The 10477-nt window shown below is 36.2% G+C and overlaps 1 long non-coding RNA gene across 1 annotated transcript; it reads left to right on the forward strand.

Annotated features, from left to right (window-relative positions):
- The first annotated feature begins 466 nt into the window (after window positions 1–466).
- Window positions 467–778, forward strand: LOC110675374. Its single transcript, XR_002499427.1, has 2 exons — window positions 467–588; window positions 658–778. It is a non-coding gene; the product is annotated as an uncharacterized LOC110675374 (long non-coding RNA).
- Window positions 779–10477: the final 9699 nt, after the last annotated feature.

The raw sequence follows: 10477 nt of genomic DNA on the forward strand, positions 1-10477 counted from the left end.
CTATCGGCAATGATTGACCTTATATTATAACTGGAAATTTTTCCTTCTTTAAATCATCGGCCATTCTTTGTTGTTGTACTGGTGAAATGAATTATTAAATGCATTGTACTTGTTTTAATTTTCATAAGAGATTTATCCTTCTTTTGTTCACAGGCTGTTTTTTCAAGAGGGAAATATTTTTCATAATTATTACGGTTATTAAGAAAATTTTCCGGTTTGCGGTAGCCGCCGAGTTCTACCGCAGCTGTAACACAAACCAAACAACGATTAATTCTATCCTAATTTATAGTATGAACAGAGTCCGCTTTCATTAGCTTTATTCACCATGCTTTTTCAGTTTGTTCAAGTATTTCGTGTTCTGTTCCGAAATCAGAAAAAAAATCAAGTTCAAGGAAAGACCAACATGTTGCCCTCATGTAAGTAGTTTTTAGTTCGCTAGCCTAAACTGAATTTGATAACAAAAAAATCAATAATTTATCGTATGTTTCAAGTTCCGGAACCGAATAGTGATGAAGAAGGCTTGCAACATCAATTTAAGGTTGAAACACGTTCAAATGTCGGCAAATTCATATCACCAAGAATCACTAGGTGGGTTGTATATTCTGTTTTAATTTGATATGAAAATAATTATTTATACTTTTTTCGATTACATTTCAGATCAAAACAGAATTTCCGATAAAGGTCACTGGGGCGTAATACATCATATTTTTCATGTAAACATTTCATCGAATCAGGTTTCAACATAAATTCCAATTCAAAAATAAAATTATCAAGAGGATCCAATTTTGCGTAATTATTTACAAATAAAAAAAAAAAAGAAAATGCAGGGAACGCTTTCTAACGAACATGTCCATTGTTTGATTCAAACAAAAATGTTGGTTGATTCAAACAAAATTGTTAGTTGATTCAATCCAAATATTGGTTAATCCAAAATAATCGATTTGGTTGAAACAACAAACATTTTGGTTTGTTTCAGGAGCTGTCAAATTGAAACAACAAATGGGATGGTTGTTACAAACAAATATTGGTTGAATTTAACTAGACGGCCCCTGAACCATTTACCTAAGATTTTAGTTTGTTTCAACAAACACGGGAAGTAAAAGCAAACTAACTTTTTGTTTGTGCAAAATTTAATGTAAAATGTTGGTTGAAATAAACTAAAGTTTGTTTGTCTTTACCAATATTTTTTCTCCGTGATATTCTATCATTGAAGCAAACAATTCAATCATCACGGAGGAAAAACACCCTAGTTTGAAACAACCAATTTTTTTGTTGAATTTCGAACTAGCGATTTAGTTGTTTTTAACCTAATATTTGTTGTTTCAAGCTAATGATTTTGTTTGAAACAAGCTTTTTTCATTGGCTGTTTTAAATTGAAATGTTTATGTTTTTTAACGAGTATTATGGTTGTTTTAAACTAAAGTTTCTGTCAATATTAAAAACAGCTGGTTTGTTTTAACTAAAAACTAGTTTGTTTTATGTCTCTAGTAAATTTTTAGTTTTAAATTAAAAAAATAGGTTGATTCGAAGATAACATTATATTGAAACAAACTAAGATTTTGTTTGGATCAAAAACAACCAACAAATCAGATTGAAACAAACCAACTTCCTGTGTTGTTTCTTTTATTGTTGGTTAGATCACAGTTATCTTTAGACCAAAACGAACCAGCCATGGGCTGAAAGTCTCGTAAATAAAGTTAATAATAATAATAATAATAAATCTTTAGAAACTTCGCCATCTTGAAATATAGTTGCAATTGAAGAACATTTAAGAATATATCATTTTCTTTAGTAAATAGTTTTTCAATTAAATCCATTTGTTCCGGAGGTAATTTGATTTGTTATATATTGTTTTTTAAACCATATTCAGTCAATAATTTTATTTTTCAAGTATGCAGTCAGAGGAAGGCCATACAACATCCTTCGAAGTGCAGAGAAAAATGCTATGGAGGTGCTTCACTTATTATTATTTTATTCCACAGCAACGGTAAAAGAGATTTTCTTTAACTTATTTGGATCTGTAAATCAAGCGCTAATCTAAAAATATCTTTTTCCTTTATAGAATCGAGAAAGTGCACAACCAAGACACGAAATCGCTATTCTGAATTTTGAATTCCTTGAGGAATCGTATGCTGTCGTTCAATCGCCGGAAGCCATTATTATGCGGATTTAGTTACTGTGATTGTCTTTGAAGCATTATTTTATTATAATATTTGTTATTTCAAATAAATAAGAACACATGAAAGATTTGTTGCATCAATTATAAATTGAGAAAATGAAAAAAAAAATACCATAATCAAACCCAAACATCAGGTTAAATCAACCAGCAAATTTGTTTACTTTGAATTGATTCTTGGTTAATTCAAACAGCTTTTCTTGGCTTGAAACAACCTATATTTTTGGTTGTTCTCAGAACTGTCAAATTCAGCAACAAATCTAAAGGTTGTTTCAAACTAAAAATTTGTTGAAATTACCTGGAAAACCAAAAAAACAAACAACCTGGAATTCTAGTTTGTTTCAAACGATGCATGTTGTTGATTTAAACCAGAATTTTGTTTGTGCATATTTCAACCAATAAATTTGTTTGAAATTAACGAAAAATTGGTTGTTTTTACTAATTATTTTTCTCCGTGATAGTATGCTTGAAAGAGAAAACGGTGTGGAAAATAGCAACAAACAAAAATCATCAAGACGGTATCCAAGGTATCATTGAAGCCTACTGATGATTTACCAGTACAAATCCACGGAGAAAAAATATTGGTAAAGACAAACAAACTTTAGTTTATTTCAACCAACATTTTACATTAAATTTTGCACAAACAAAAAGTTAGTTTGCTTTTACTTCCCGTGTTTGTTGAAATTCAACCAATATTTGTTTGTAACAACCATCCCATTTGTTGTTTCAATTTGACAGCTCCTGAAACAAACCAAAATGTTTGTTGTTTCAACCAAATCGATTATTTTGGATTAACCAATATTTGGATTGAATCAACTAACAATTTTGTTTGAATCAACCAACATTTTTGTTTGAATCAAACAATGGACATGTTCGTTAGAAAGCGTTCCCTGCATTTTCTTTTTTTTTTTTTATTTGTAAATAATAGAGTCCTAAAGCCCTGTCCCAATTTTAGTACCAAACGCTTAAGTTTAGGCCAAAAACACATGTTTACTCAATTTTCTAATGTTTTCCGTTGGTTTAAGCCCAAAAAACATTTTTTCAGATTTTGTCACATCCTTTGGCTTAAACTCAAATTTTGGGTGTATTTTGTTTTCCGTGTCCCTTACGAAATGTCAGATAGGAACAACCCCAGTGGTCGAACTAAAACCCCTGTGGTGTTTTTGTCGACTAAGCGAACGTCAAACATGATCAAAAGTGTCAAGGTTCATTTATGAACCAAATTTTTAAATTAAAGTTTATACATGTTATAGCCATTATTTGAGCGGGAAAAATTGCTAAAGTAGTTACAGTAACATGCTTTTTCGTGTTATTAAATAAAAACAAGATTTCATTAAAAATTTTAGGACCCAATTACGCAAAATTGGATCCTCTTGATAATTTTATTTTTGAATTGGAATTTATGTTGAAACCTGATTCGATGAAATGTTTACATGAAAAATATGATGTATTACGCCCCAGTGACCTTTATCGGAAATTCTGTTTTGATCTGAAATGTAATCGAAAAAAGTATAAATAATTATTTTCATATCAAATTAAAACAGAATATACAACCCACCTAGTGATTCTTGGTGATATGAATTTGCCGACATTTGAACGTGTTTCAACCTTAAATTGATGTTGCAAGCCTTCTTCATCACTATTCGGTTCCGGAACTTGAAACATACGATAAATTATTGATTTTTTGTTATCAAATTCAGTTTAGGCTAGCGAACTAAAAACTACTTACATGAGGGCAACATGTTGGTCTTTCCTTGAACTTGATTTTTTTCTGATTTCGGAACAGAACACGAAATACTTGAACAAACTGAAATGGTGAATAAAGCTAATGAAAGCGGACTCTGTTCATACTATAAATTAGGATAGAATTAATCGTTGTTTGGTTTGTGTTTTCTTTAAACAAGTTATCAATTTACTTCAACATAGTATTTTTGTTGAAGTAAACTAGAATTGTAGTTTGAATATCACAGCTCTGAATAAATTAAAATTTGGTGAAAATAAACTGTATTTTAGATAGAAATAACCAAAAATCTTAGTTTGGAGCAAACATATTTTTTGTTGACTTGACAAATATTTCGAGTTAGAATCACCCAAACATTTAGTTTGTTCCAAACTAATGACATAGTTTTAAAACAACAAAACAATAGTTTGAAACAACTAAAATACAAATTTGAAAAACAACAAACATTTTGATTGTTTCAAACTGTGCTGATTTTTCTCCGTGTCAGTGATGTGACAGCTGCGGTAGCTTTTCGTTGGACCGCAAAATGGAAAGTTTTCTCTGAAATTGCAATAATTTAATTAAAGCTTAAAATACGTTCTTTTCAAAACATATTTTTTTAGCTCAAGGGTTAACTTATACACTCCAAAAAAATCATGCGATTTTACGTCTTTTAGATGCACATAAAAGAAGCGAGCCAAATGACGTGAATTTATGTCTCATTTTAAATGCGATGGTGTCTGATTCGGGAAATGTCAATCATAGCGGCATCGTTTTCATGTCCTTCATCATGTAAAATTACATTTTTCTTTCAAAACATATTTCAGAACCCATTTTTAAGTCATTTCATCACTTACATAATGGGCCATTCAGTCATAATGTGAATTACGTCCGGAGTGATTTTCATTATTTTTAAGAGTGTAGATGAGATGTCATTTTCCTCCAAGATTAAAATTACAACTTGGGAACTGAACACTGCACCACTTCTTGAATATAGCAATAAACGACTCGGTGAACACTAACGTCAAAGAAGTACACTGTTTCTCCGTTGTGAAAAGAAGAAGCCAAGACTTGTTGATGTCAGAACTATGACATAGGGGAACTTATGTATTATCGGCCGATGTGTTCTCTTCGTCATGGGGGGTTTTTATCGACCAAAACTTCTGAAATTCGGCAGTAAGATGCACTTATATGGTGAAAGTATTGGTGCATAATTTGAGCCCAATATGTTTTAGAAAACCACCCAAGACGAAGAGAACAAAGCTGCCGAAAATACAACAAGTCACCCTATATTACAGTACGATTCGAATGATCGAAGCAAGCCGATTCAGCAGAAGGACGAATAAGTTTTAAACTGTTTCAGTTACGGTCAAAAGTTAACTACAAACGCGATGCCAAAACATCTGCTGGTGGCTATTACCACAGACAAACAGACGTCACACTCTCATCATTGTCGATCGACCACCTTTTTAACGGTCGATTCAAATATATTGTAGGTGGCCAATCCACCACCCGCAGCGCTCGCATCGTTTTTGTTCGCGTTTGACGTTCACACACTACCGCCATCTGTTGGCCCATCGGCCAAACACACCGATTTTAGCATTGGGCGTACATGTTCTCTTGACTATGATTTTGATCGCGATTTGTTCTAAGTGTTACGTCTGTTTGTCTGTGCTATTACCATTAGCATAGCATTGAACAACTGTTTACATTTAGGATGTTCTTCTTTCAGCTCTGACTGTTTTTTCAACTAACACTATAAAGCTTATGTATATCAATGATGATATTTCCTATTTTAATGAATAAGTTCTTTGAAATTCATAATAAATCCATGCTAACTGTAGTCCGCTTTTGTTTTCAATTTCGGCCAAACGGCATTCGGCCAAATGGCGTTCGGCCAAACGGCATTCGGCCAAATGGCATTCGGCCAAATGGCATTCGGCCAAATGGCATTCGGCCAAATGACCCGGAACCGTCGAGTTCGGGTTTTCGGATCGCCGGGGTGATCTTTTTGTGCAATGAGCATGCTGATTAAAGTCGATTACGATTACTCAGTCAAGGATGGACTATCAAATTGGTCAGCTCGTTTCATGCTTCTACTTTGAGTGTACAATATATTATAAAATATTACAATGACAACGGTAGGAATGTCACTTATATGAACTGATCTGACTTAATATGAACAGTTCGTCACTGTAAACTTATGTACATGTTCTACATTACAGTAGTAATCCCATACCACAGAAAAACAGACGTAACACCACAGAAAAACAGACGTAACACTCGAATATCTCGATCAAAATCATAGTAGTCATAGTCACAAGGACATGAACGCCCAATGCTAAAACCGCTGTGTTTGGCCGACAGGCCAACAGATGGCGATAGTGTGTAAACGTCAAACACGAACAAAAACGATGCAAGCGCTGCTGGTGACGGATTGGCCACCTGCCATATTTTTGAATCGACCGTTAAAAAGGTGGTCGATGGACAATGATGAGTGTGACGTCTGTTTGTCTGTGCCCATACCTTTAGATTTAGCCTCGAACATTATGGTCATTTAATTTGACCACAAATTTTTCCACCAGTGCTAACCGTCGTTTGTTTGCCTGTATCGCAGGAAACCTTGAAAATGGTTGCACACTTAAGATGCTTCACACTAAGCTTCTGCAATTTAATGAGAGCAATAAGTCCAATGCATCAGCTTAAACAGATAGTTTCTGACAGTATGCTAGCATAAATGTATTTTACAAAAGTTCTGAAATATTACGCATCAATAAGACCAAGTTAAACGTTTTTTCCACAATTGGTTGTTTCTGTGTGACATAAAATGTAAATGGCAGTAGCCTGGCTGCTTGTTTGTATCCAGTTCGCACCCCTCTGGATTTAGCTTATTTGTATCATTATATAAAAAAAAACATTTGAAATGTTCGACACTAAAAGTGTCGACTTACCGTATGTTCACGTTGTCTTTGAAGTACTGGTGGAGATTTTTTGAACTAAGGTGGCATGAATCGCATCTGGTAAGGGTGAATCCTGATCATGCAGCTATGATCCCTCCCCACTAATAAAACTTCTTCCCATGACAACCATGGAGTTGCAGAGGTGATCTCGGTCTCCAGTAACAATGGATGTCTTACTAACATCCCTTCCCTTCCCCGATGACCGTAAGGACGTGGCCGGCGCTGTTATTGACTTTATAATGTTTGGAGTTCTCGGAAGTGTACATTGAAGATGGAAAGCTACTCCCAAGCTACATCTGTTGATTTCTTGTGCAACTTCGATTATTCTGATCAATCACGTCCAAGTAACATTAGTAGCTGCACAATAGATTATTCAATTGAAATAAGCTTAAAAGTGATTGGTTCAGCTCTTATTCAGCAAAAATGTTTGTAGGGCGGAGTAGCAACTACGAATTGTACGGTCATCAATGCTTATGCCACAGACAAACAGACGTAACACTTAGAACAAATCGCGATCAAAATCATAGTCACGAGGACATGTACGCCCAATGCTAATATCGGTGTGTTTGGCCGACGGGCCAACAGATGGCGTTAGTGTGTAAACGTCAAACACGAACAAAAACGATGCGAGCGCTGTGGGTGGCGGATTGGCCCCCTACCAAATTTTTGAATCAACCGTTAAAAAGGTGGTCGATGGACAATGATGAGAGTGTGACGTCTGTTTGTCTGTGCTTATGCATTGATGCATGCATGTGTTTCGATTTTCTCAAATCTTCGAAATGGTTTTTTGATTTTGTTCCTCAAGTGAGCTTGCGTCAAGCATAGGTGTCTCGAATCTATATTTTGGAGAGCAAGAGTTCTTATACCAAATTTAGGGCTTGAGTTTGGGCTTTCGCTAGCCGAGTGGTTAGATCCAGCGACTACAAAGCAAAGCCATGTTGAAGGTGTCTGGGTTCGATTCCCGGTCGGTCTAGGATCTTTTCGTAAAGGAAATTTCCTTGACTTCCATGGGCATAGAGTCTCATCGATATCGATGCCTGGCTAAATAAAAATATCAAATTTGCCTTTTTCTAACATATTTTGTAAAAAAAACATTATTTCTTAACAAAATCGGTGCATAATATTGTGGTAATAATAGCAACATAGAATAAACTTAAATGATAGTGACATAGAGCGAACTAAATATGATAGTAGTAGTCGATGTTTAATTGTCTTCAACAAATATGAGCATCCCTAATCATTCCTTGGCTTGAGAGTGAAATAGTAGAATCTGATCACCAATACATTGAAGGTAGATCAGAAAGACGAGAAAACAAATAAAAGCTGTGTTCAATGACTTTGATCGAACTTGCTCGGGGTTGGTTGTACTAGCTCGTATTTTTTGTCAACAAATAACTGTCAAAGCTACTTCGAGCAGCTTCGAGCAACTCCAAGCTGCTTTCTCAATGAACGCTCTTTTTCGCTTCGAAATAAGCCATTTTATGAGACGTTTCGAATCATATGGTTTCCGTTTGTTTACCAGCTTTGAAAGTTTCTGGCGGGCCGATTTATTTACGTTTCTTCCAGAGTTTATATACACAGAGTTGCGCGGAGAGACTTCTTTGAATGCTTGTTCTTCTTCGTCTTCGAAAACAGCCCCTATCTGTTTTGCTGGGCTGCTCGATAGGTAGACGGTTTGACAGTTCGATAGGTAGATTTGGTTTCACTCTTCGCGCAACTCTCCATTCATAGACTCTGGTTTCTTCTAGCGCTACATTTGGAAGGAGCATATTCAATAATGGCGCTGGTGGCAATGCAACACAGTTTTTAAAGTTCGCATGTAAAATTTAAATCAGTAGGCAGGGAAGATATTTTTCATCTACGTTACCTGTAATACATGTAAACCGGGCAGAAACATGCGCTGAAAGAGACGGGGAAGTCATCGTCAACAAAAATGTGACCAGCGCCATTCAGATATCATGCTAGTTTTTTGAACAACAACAATGACCGGCCCGCCAGAAAACGTCATTCGAACGTCTCGTAAAATGGCTTATAAAACAATTCCATTTTTTAGTGAAAAACTGTCACTCTCCGCACTAATTTACCGGAATTCCACGTGAAAAAAAAATTCGCGCACTTAACAATCCGTATCGCTTCGGAATTTTGCTTTTTTTTCTCAATGTTTACGTTTTTAAACGTCAAAAACACGAGCTACTGCGAGCTGGTTAAACTAGCTCGGACTCTAGCTTCCAACCTGTTTCGAGCGACTCGGAGTTGGTTGGACTCGGCTCAATGAACGCAAACCCGAGCGACTCGAAGTAGGTTGGAGTGGCTCAATGAACACCAAAAGCTGACTCGCAAGTGGTTGCAACCAAGTTCGAGCAGCTCGTTGAACACAGCTATTATATAAAAACAGCCGATAGTTCGTGCAGCGGGGAGTTGATCGAAGACAGTTGTAAGAGGCGGTAGCAGTTGGAAAAAACAGCAGCAGGGACAAACGCTTATTTAAACCACAGCCGGACTGCAGTGAGGTTTTTGGAGTCTCCGGAGTCTCCTCACTGCTGCCGGCTTGGTTTACAATATTAGTTGTTTTAGGATGTCCGACGGATGAGTAAGCGAGTGGCTTCGCCCTCTGTCCGTCGGCATCGGTTACGACAAATATGGTAGTAATTTATTAAATAAACTGTTACGTAAAAAAAACAGTTTGTTTACATCTTTCAGTAACGCTGTTTCAGAATAGGCCAGGGCTGGGAGGGAGGCACAGATACTACACACGAAATGTGATATTTTTTTTCCAAACTGCAAGATAACTTCAGTTTGCCAACGACAATCAAGGCAGGCTTGGTGAAAATCGCTAGTTTTCATTTGTTGTGTGCCTTCGATCTTTCTGGACCAACATTGAAAAAGGGCCACAGTTTTCTTTGCGTTTAATTTTCAGTTCTATTGAAAACAGTTAAAAGAGCCTCATTCCAATACGTTATTATGTATCCGGTAGAAATCAAAACCAACATTTATTTATAATTATTGTTTTCTCGGGCCCCGTGCGTCGCAGCTAATATGTGAATAGTGCGCTGTGTTCATAAAAATCGTAAGAATGCAGCGCCGTACTAAAAAATTGATTTCAAAATGCGGCGAGTTGAGCCGCGTCCCGAGTCTCACTGGCGCGATCCGGTTTGGTGGCGGTGCGACAATATATTCGATTAGAATACACGCAAACAAATTTTCTTGTATAATCTACCGAATCCATGGTAGAATTGAGAACTGCACCAACGATTTTCAACCGACTACAAAAATCTGTTAAGTTTACTTTAATCTGGTGAAAATCACTGAGCAGTGCAGTAAATTTGACTATGTCCATAGCAGAGTCTATGAATGGAGAGTTGCGCGAAGAGTGAAACCAAATCTACCTATCGAACTGTCAAACCGTCTACCTATCGAGCAGCCCAGCAAAACAGATAGGGGCTGTTTTCGAAGACGAAGAAGAACAAGCATTCAAAGAAGTCTCTCCGCGCAACTCTGTGTATATAAACTCTGGTCCATAGTAGCATCCACTACAAAGCATTGTATTTCAATCCGTGACACCCACCGTACAACAAAGTGTGGTCAAAAGCTGGGAGGGAGAAACCAATACAAAATTTCTCT

This window comes from Aedes aegypti, chromosome 2 (assembly GCF_002204515.2).
Source record: "Aedes aegypti strain LVP_AGWG chromosome 2, AaegL5.0 Primary Assembly, whole genome shotgun sequence".
In the NCBI taxonomy this organism is placed as follows: domain Eukaryota; kingdom Metazoa; phylum Arthropoda; class Insecta; order Diptera; family Culicidae; genus Aedes; species Aedes aegypti.